The following is a 9,276-nucleotide window of genomic DNA, read 5'->3' on the forward strand; positions in this document are numbered from 1 at the left end:
GTTTTCAGTATTTAGGACTAATGTAATTGTTCTTTTCAAAAATTAATTAGAATGTTTTTGGAACTCTAAAAGCAGAAGATAAGTTTTATCTAAAGGATAGAATTAAGGGCTAATTTTTTGGCTGAAATACAAAGGAAGTAAGAATGTTTATTAATGTGGAAAAAAAGGTAGCCCTGAAGTGAAGATATTTGATAAGAAAGAGTTATGATCCTAAGTAGTTATAAAAATCCATTTAATAACTACTGAGAGAGAATAAAAAAAATAACTCAAGAGGACTGAGGAAATTAGAAGACAGAGTGAAAACCAAATACAAATAATAAATTAAGGAATTGAAGCCCTGGTCATGTGTAGATGTTAATTTCTGTAATGAAATAAGCTTGGTCTGGAGGAAAGCATCATGAAAAGTTTAGCTTAATAACCTGAATAATTCATTCATTCTCTTGTTCTTAAAATGACCACCAATTCATTTCACCCTCTCCAAAACCTTTTAGAAGCCTTCTATGTGGCATGGAGGATACCCATGTCATCTTGACTTCATTCAAGACCAGCCTTGTATTTCATGCATGGGGTTTGTAAGGAAGGAGATAACTGCTGCTACTCTCGTGACCACTCTGACAGTCCATACAGTGTAGAGTGCAAGTATTCTCAGCAAGGATACTATATATTTACGGAGATTGCTGCAGATATGAACATAGCAAACCACTAACCAGGAAGAAGTGACTGCTACAGATCTAACTGCAAATTCATCCCTAGCTGCTTCCTAAGTCTCTCATCAGTAGTTAGACTGATTATTGAAATGAATACAGGTGAGGCTGAGTCAAGAAATTCAAACTTTGCAGCTGTAGGAGTAGGTTCAGAAGACTCGGTGAATACCATTAGTTTGTTCCTGGGCAGCTCAACTGTGGCTGTACTTCCCTTTATTGCACTGAGGCACCCCTATGGGGCTCAGTGACCAAGGAAGACTTGGAGAAGGAGTATCCTGCAGTGAAAATAAAGCTGCAGTTGGAGAGTGATGCTATGGTGAGAACTGCATGTATCTCCATGGAGACTCCTGTGATCTGTGTGGGTTGCAGGTCCTCCATATGGTAGATGCTGCCCAGAGATCACAACACATAAAATCTTGCACTGAGGCCCATGAGAAGGACATGGAGCCCTTGTTTTCTGTCCAGCACCATAAGGACAAAGTGTGTGGGATTTGCATGGAGGTGGTCTATGAGAAAGTCAACCCCAGTGAATGCTGCTTTGAGATTCTCTCCAACTGTAACTACACCTACTGTCTCAAGTGTATTCACAAGTGGAAGAGCGCTACTCAATTTGAGAGCAAGATCATAAAGTCCTTCCCAGAATGCCAGATCACATCTAACTTTGTCATTCCCAAAGTGAGGACTGGGTGGAGGAGAAAGAAGAGAGGCAGAAACTCATTCAGAAATACAAGAAGGCAATGAGCAGCAGGTGTGTAGATATTTTGATAAAGGACCTGGGAGCTGCCTATTGGGAAGGAACTGTTTTTACAAGCATGTATAACCCCAATGGCCATAGACAGGAGCCACAGAGACACAAAGTGAGATCATCAAGCAGATAATGGGCCCAATGAAGGACACATTTTTGGGAGCTCATTGAGGAAAGAAAGAACAGCAACCCCTTTGACAATGATGAAGAGGAAGTTGCCACCTTTGAACTGGGTAAGATGTTGCTTATGCTTTTGGCTGCAGGTGGGGGAAGAATTTGAAGATGGATGGGGCTCATTTTCACATGAGCTGGAAGACTTTTATGACTCAGATCTATAGCAGCTCTGCATGACTTGTGGACCAGCCCACTGAATGTCAGACAGGAGCTGTCCCTCAAGTGGTAGGGCAGGGTCCATGGTTCTCCCTCAGGCAGGCCTAGCCACTCCATTTGTCATCACAATTTTAACCCAGGGCCTGTCTTCTCAATTGCTCATGTTTCCCTAAGGAGTATGTTGTTTTCTCTGGTTAAAAGACAAAATTAAACCTTAAAGTTAGTTTTTTCTGTAACGCAAATTTATCTCTCAGACAGTAAGTGTAGGTTTGTTGCACCATCTGTTTTCAAATAGATTCACACAGCTGGAAGGTACTGTTTATGGACTTTCAGCAGTCGTTTTGAGGACCCTGGGTTAAAAAGTAACACAATTGGCCCTACTTTGGTGTCTAAGAATAGGGGTGATGGGTGAAGGATCTAGACTGTGTCAAGTAATCTCAGCTACAGACTTAAGAGGTGGATACTTAAGGTTTCTGGTGAAATCTGCATATCTGTGTTTTTATCAGTTCCCTACCCTGCAATCAGCACTCCATGCACTTGTTCTGTGGTTTTGGCATCTTGTTTAATTGCACACAAGTAATAAACTACTGGGTAACCATAACTAGGAAAAATAACCACCAAGAATCAACTGGTCTAGGGACCTCATTAGGACACAGGGGTTGAAAGAAGATACAGATGTGGATTTTTCCCTCAGGGGACCTATACTTTTTGAGACACAGACATATAAGCAGTAATGGAACCCCATACCAAAAGTGTAATGGTACAAATATGCCATGGGCCTTCATGAATCTAGAGGAGCACTTAATGTAGTCATGGGAAATTAGGCAGATTTCAAGGTAGGCTGATTACCATGGCAATTCCAAAATATCAACAGATTAACACAGCAGGACTTCCTCTTGCTCATGTATTTCTATATATTTGATGTATTTCTCAGAACTTCTTTCACCTAGTATGTCAGAAGCTCTGATATCTCCAGGGCCTCATAATCCACTTATGGACTCTATGTACGAGGCTGGCAGCTGGGGACAGAAAGGACTGCATGTTTTGTTTTGTTTTTTATGGGTGAAGCCTGAAAGTGGGACATTATCTATTGACCACATTTAACTTCAAGGGGGACTGTAAACTAGGAGCAGTAAAAATAAGTCTGTTGACTGGCTATTTCCAATAAGACACAGATTATTGGAGGAGTTTTTATCTTAGCTGAGCCTGAAAGATGCAACCTAGTACACAGGTGAAGAAGATTGGGCAAGGGCATTCCTAAAAGAAGGAATACCATGATAAAAGACATGGATGTAAAAAAATATGGGAAACTTTAAAGACTAGAGTTGTTGGACTATAAATCACAGGTCATGATTAATGAGAGATTAAGCTCTAGTACTAATAGGTTTTCCTGAAATACACTTTCCATTACACTCAGTTGCCTACATGATATGTATCCTCTGAGGACTTGAAGGTTGTCAGATTCAACCAGTACAAAACCAAGTCCAATATTTTCTACTCCATTTCCTGGCCCTTGCCCTGGGGACCCTTCAAACCTAGTCTTTCTTTATTCTACCACAAATTAAAGAAAAGTTGGAAAGGATCCTTGCCATCTTATATCCATAATTTTGTGAAGCTAATGTATCATCAAACCTTACATATGTGAAGTTAAAATTTTTTCTTGAATATGTTTATTTTTCCTCATTTATGTTTTAGCACTCTCCCTCAAATTAACATTATTTATTGCCATATTTATCACAGAGAGCACCCAACTTCATTCTTTCTACCCATCCTCTTCTTCCTCTCTTCAGTCTGTTATACACAGGGACTACTAGGCCATCAGACACTAGGCCCATTATCACTATGATCATTTGCATTTACTGGGTGCTCATAAAGCATGGTACATTAATCTTTAGTGATTGCCTTGATTGACTCATTAGTCCCCATATAGTCCAACATGGTAGGTGCTATTCCCATTTCAATGCACGAATAAGGAAACTGAGGCTTGGAGGTTTAATTAGCTTGCCTAATTTCGCACAGCTATTAGGCAGAGTAACTTTAAAAAAATCTAAGTGGTTTGCTTCCTGAGCCCATGTTCTAAATTATTATGCTAAATATTCTGTCAGTGTAGACATTCAACATTTATTTATTGTTTCAATGAATACTTGAAGAAAAAGTGGCAAATTGACAAGTGCTCCATATAATGGAAGGTCACGTAAACACATTTTATCTTGTTCATGTGGTGGAAAGGAACTGTTAAGAGATTTTAAGAAAGTAGTGACCTAGATCTAGAGATTGGAAAGATATCTTCATTACATGCATGGAATATGGCATGGAAGAGAAGATTCAAAGCAGAGAGTGATTCTGTCAGAGTGTCAAATAAATTGGCAAGGGCACTAAGGAGAGATTGAACCAGAAGAGATTTGAGGTTCTTTTAAGGTTTTGATGGATTTCCTTATTTGTCTCCACAGTTTCATTTCCTTCCCTGGTGTACCCCTGGTCAAAATGCAACATTCATTGCATCTTTCAAAGACAAGTTCAGTGTCAATGGATATATAATGGTGAAATGTATATATGTATATATGGTGAAATGCATATATGTATAATGGTGAAATGTATATATATATATTTATATTTATATATAAAATATAAGTATACATATATAATATATATTACACACACACACACACACACACACACACAGAGTGCCCAAGAAAGTTCTTCAAGAAAAGGAAATTGTTTACTCTCTTCACATTCCATTTCCAAATGGCCTGATAATGGGAGAGAAAATGTGACATTACTAAGTCATGAACTTAGAGGAATAAATACAGTCAAAAAAGTACTTGAAGATAAGGATCAATACCCAAGCTTGGTGAATTTTACTTTGGTGATTTTAGAAGATAGAGAAGAGTTAGTGAATGTGTCTTAATATTAACTAAGTTTTGCTTATTTTGCTTAGTTCTGGTCAGAGACAATTATTTCAAGTGATCCCAGATGAACTCTAAAATTTGGTTAAATATAAGCACATATGCAGTGGGAACAGAATGGTATTCAGTTTTCAACTATTGTAAGTGATTTCAAGGAAATATAACATATGACATACAAAATATCTTCCTCTGTATGTGTGTATGCACACATGTACATCAATAATTAAAATCAATTTCTTAAACAGAAGCCATCTTGGAATATTTATTTCTGATTATATATATTTATATACACATATATATTTATGTATATATATATAATTCAATATATGATAGTTAAATGACACATTATAAAATGTTGGGATAAATTTCTAGTTTCTACTTAAAATGCCAGAAATCTATTTTCTTTAAATAGGGTTTGAGATAAGGTAGAAAGCCTAATGCATAACAAGCGTATTCAGTAAATACATCAGAAAATGTAATCAGAAAATACTAAAGATATATGTTCTTCAAAATGTTATACAGTTTTGCTGAGTGTGCAAGGCCTTCATTTTCTGTAAATGTAGAGTCCCTCTGTGCATTATTTAACTTTCAAAGCAATGGATTGCAAGACTAGAGTTATAGAATAAACTCTTTATAAGACAGAATGTGGGGACTGACTCAGAAACAGTGGATGAAATATGGGAAGAAAACTTTCTTCTATGTTTCTCTCTGTAAATGTTCCAGAACAGGGAGAAACCTTAGATGAATAATCTATAATTATTCTACTAGCAGGAGGCTCACTGGACAAAAACAAATGAAAGCTTGCATTCACTGTTATAATTCTTTATCAATATTTTGTATTGCGTTTTGATACTTGTATTTTTCTCTCTAGCTTTAGATGATTTATCTACTCTTCACAATGTATCAGTAATTCTTTTTTAAAATATATTTATTGATTATGTCATTACAGTTGCCCCATTTCCCCCCTTTTATTCCCCTCTGCCCTGCAAATGCCCTCCCACCTACATTCCCCCCGACCCTTTACTTCATGTCCATGAGTCATATATATAAATTCTTTGGCTTCTACATTTCCTATACTATTCTTAATCTCCCCCTGCCTATTTTCTACTTACCATTTATGCTACTTACTCTCTGTACCTTTTCCCCCTCTCTCCCCCTCCCACTCCCCTGCTGATCACCCTCCATGTGATCTCCATTTCTGTGATTCTATTTCTGTTATAGTCATTTGCTTAGTTTTTTTTTTCCAGTTCAGTTGTTAATAGCTGTTGAGTTTGTTGTCATTTTACTGTTCATGTTTTGATCATCTTTTTCTTAGGTAAGTACCCTTAACATTTCATATAGTAAGGGCTTGGTGATGATGAACTTCTTTAACTTGACCTTCTCTGGGAAGCGTTTTATCTGCCCTTCTATTCTAAATGATAGCTTTGATGGATAGAGTAATCTTGGATTTAGATCCTTGCCTTTCATGACTTGGAATACTTCTTTCCAGACCCTTCTTGTATGCAAGGTTTCTTTTGAGAAATCAGATGATAGTCTAATGGTAACTCTTTTGTAGGTAACTGTCTCCTTTTCTCTTGCTGCTTTTAAGATTTTCTCCTTACCTTTAATCTTGGCTAATGTAATTATGAGGTGCCTTTGTGTCTGCTTTCTTTGGTCCAACTTCTTTGGGACTCTGAACATCTTGGACATCTTGAAAATCTATTTCCTTTGCCAGATTTGGGAAGTTCTCTTTCATTATTTTTTTCAAATTGGTTTTCAATTTCTTGCTCTTCCTCTTCTCCTTCTGGCACCCCTATGATTCAGATGTTGGAATGTTTAAAGATGTCCCTGAGGTTCCTAAGCCTCTCATCATTTTTTTGAATTCTTGTTTCTCCATTCTGTTCTGGTTGAATGTTTCTTTTTTTCTTGTGTTCCAAACCATTGATTTGAGTCCTGGTTTCCTTTCCATCACTCTTGGCTCATTATACATTTTCCTTTATTTCACTTTTCATAGCTTTCATTTTTTCCTCTAATTTGTGACCACATTCAACCAATTCTGTGAGCATCTTGATTACCAGTGTTTTGAACTGTGCATCTGATACGTTGGCTATATCTTCATCATTTAGTTGTATTTGTTCTGGAGTTTTGATATGTTCTTTTATTTGGGCCTTTTTTTTTGTCTCCACACACCTGTTACATATTAAGGGGTGGAACCTTAGGTGTTCACTAGGGTGGGGCAACCTATCTGGCTGTATAGTGATGCTGTATGTAGGGGAGGGGTCTGAGAGGTAACAATGGCTCTTGCTCTGCTCTCTGCTGGTTTTCAGTCACTTCCCCCACTACCCACAAGCAAATCGGGCCCTTCTGGTGTTGATTCCTGGGTGGGTGGGTTTGTGTACATTCTATGTCCCTGTGGGTCTCTAACGAACTCTCCTATGAGACTGGAAGTTTCTCCCACTGACACCCCAACCTCCACAGGTGTTTTCAGTCAGAGGTTTTGAGGCTTTATTTCCCTGTGCTGGAACTCTGAGTTGTGTGGTATATCTTGCTTCCCAGTTGTTCGTCCCAGTTTATCTGTATATGAATATGAGACTACCCAGTCCATAAGCTGTTGTCCTTGCCCAGTCCACCAGCCACCACCTTGCTGTGAGTCATCTCCACCCAGTTGCTTGGTTCTGCCCCTCCTACCAGTCTGGATGAATGTTTCGTCTTTAAATCCTTGGTTGTCAGACTTCCATACAGTTCTATTTTCTGTAAGTTCTGGTTATTTTTTGTTTTTAAATTTGTTGTTGTCCTTCTTTTGGTTGTGTGAGGAGGCACAGTGTGTCACCTATATATACATCTTGGCTGGAAGTCAATAATTCTTATAATTTAAATATTTTTATAATAGACTCAACATAAATGTGATTAAGAATAATATAAATAAAATAAGAGTACCATGATAATTTCTTGTTTGATAACAGTAAGGGAACAGAATTAATGTTTGGATTTTTCTTATTGAATGCTAATAATAATTGATCTAGGTGTCTGGAGTGAGTGCAGTGGTGAAAGGGTTCAAAAGGTATAAACTTCCAGTTATGAAATAAGTCCTGGGCATGTCATGCACAACATGAAGGCTATAGTTAATAATACTGTGTTATATATTTGAAACTTGCTAAGAGAGTAAATCTGATACATCAGACAAGGCTTTGATCTCCAAAATATATAAAAAAAACCCTTATAGTAGGAACACAAACAATACAATTAAGAAATAAGCAAAAGATCTGATTAGACACTTCTCTGAGGAGGATATGTGACAGCTTATAGACTATATGAAAAGATGCACAATGACACTAGCCATCAGAGAGATGCATATTAAAACCACATTGAGATATCACCTCACACCTGTCACAATGGCTATCATTAAGAAATCAAGAAACATTAAGTGCTGGCAAGGATGCAGAGAAAAGGGAACCCTAGTGCTGCATTGGTGAGAATGTAGACTGGTACAGCCCCTGTGGAAAACAGTATGGAATTTCCTCAAAAAACTAAAGATTGAGCTGTCTTTTGACCCAATGATTCCACTGCTAGGAATATACTCTAAGAATCCTTAGTCATGAATTCAAAAGAACTTATCTAACCCATGTTCACAGAGGCACTATTGAAAATAGCCAAGTACTGGAAAAACCCTAAGTGCCCATCAGTAAATGAGTGGATCAAAAAACTGTGGTACGTTTCATAATGGAATACTACACAGCAGAAAAAGAAGGAACTCCTACCTTTCACAACAGCATGGATGGACCTGGAGACTATTATGCTAACTGAAATTAGCCAATCGGTGAAACATAAATACCATATGATCTTACCTGTAAGTGGAATGTAATGAACAAAATAAACAAATGAACAAAATAGAACTACAGACATGGAAACATGGGGAAGACTGAAAGTGACCAGAGGGGAGGGGGAAGGGCAAAATGGTGTAAAGGAGGGGAAGGGGCTAAATGAAAAACATGTATGAGTGATCCATGGATGTGGACAACAGTGTGGAAATTTACTGTGGGAGTGGAGGGTGGGGTGGGCAGAGGAGGGCAAAGGGGAAAAATGGAGACAACTGTAATAGAATAACAATACAAAATTATTTTTAAAAAAGTTCTCATCATGATATGTCCCCTAGAGCAAGAGACATATATTTACACAGTGGAATACTATGCAGCAGAAAAAAGGAAGGAGCTCTTATCCTTTGCAACAGCCTGAATGGATCTGGAGAGCATTATGCTAAGTGAAATAAGTCAGGCGGTGAAAGACAAATAGCACATAATTTCACCTATAAGTGGAACATAACCAGCAAAACAAAGAAGCAACCAAAATATAACCAGATACATTGAAATAAAGAACATATTACAGTAACCACAGGGGAGGGGGAGAGGAAAAATGGGGGAAAATGGGGAAAGGGTCATCAAGGAACATATATAAAGGACACATGGACAAAACCAAATAAGAGTAGGATAGAGGGTGGAAGGTGAGGATAGGTGGGGATGGGGGAGAGTGGTGGTGGGAAAATGGAGACAACTGTACTTGAATAACAATAAAAAAAAGTTAAAAAATAAAAGAACACTATCTGGCAAAGATGGAG

At 37.8% G+C, this 9,276-nt stretch overlaps 1 pseudogene; it reads left to right on the plus strand.

The window, feature by feature from the left end:
* The first annotated feature begins 559 nt into the window (after positions 1-559).
* Positions 560-1,729, plus strand: LOC123825789 (annotated as a pseudogene).
* Positions 1,730-9,276: the final 7,547 nt, after the last annotated feature.

This window comes from Phyllostomus hastatus, unplaced genomic scaffold, assembly GCF_019186645.2.
Source record: "Phyllostomus hastatus isolate PE091 unplaced genomic scaffold, TTU_PhHast_1.1 phas_contig_65, whole genome shotgun sequence".
Taxonomy (NCBI): domain Eukaryota; kingdom Metazoa; phylum Chordata; class Mammalia; order Chiroptera; family Phyllostomidae; genus Phyllostomus; species Phyllostomus hastatus.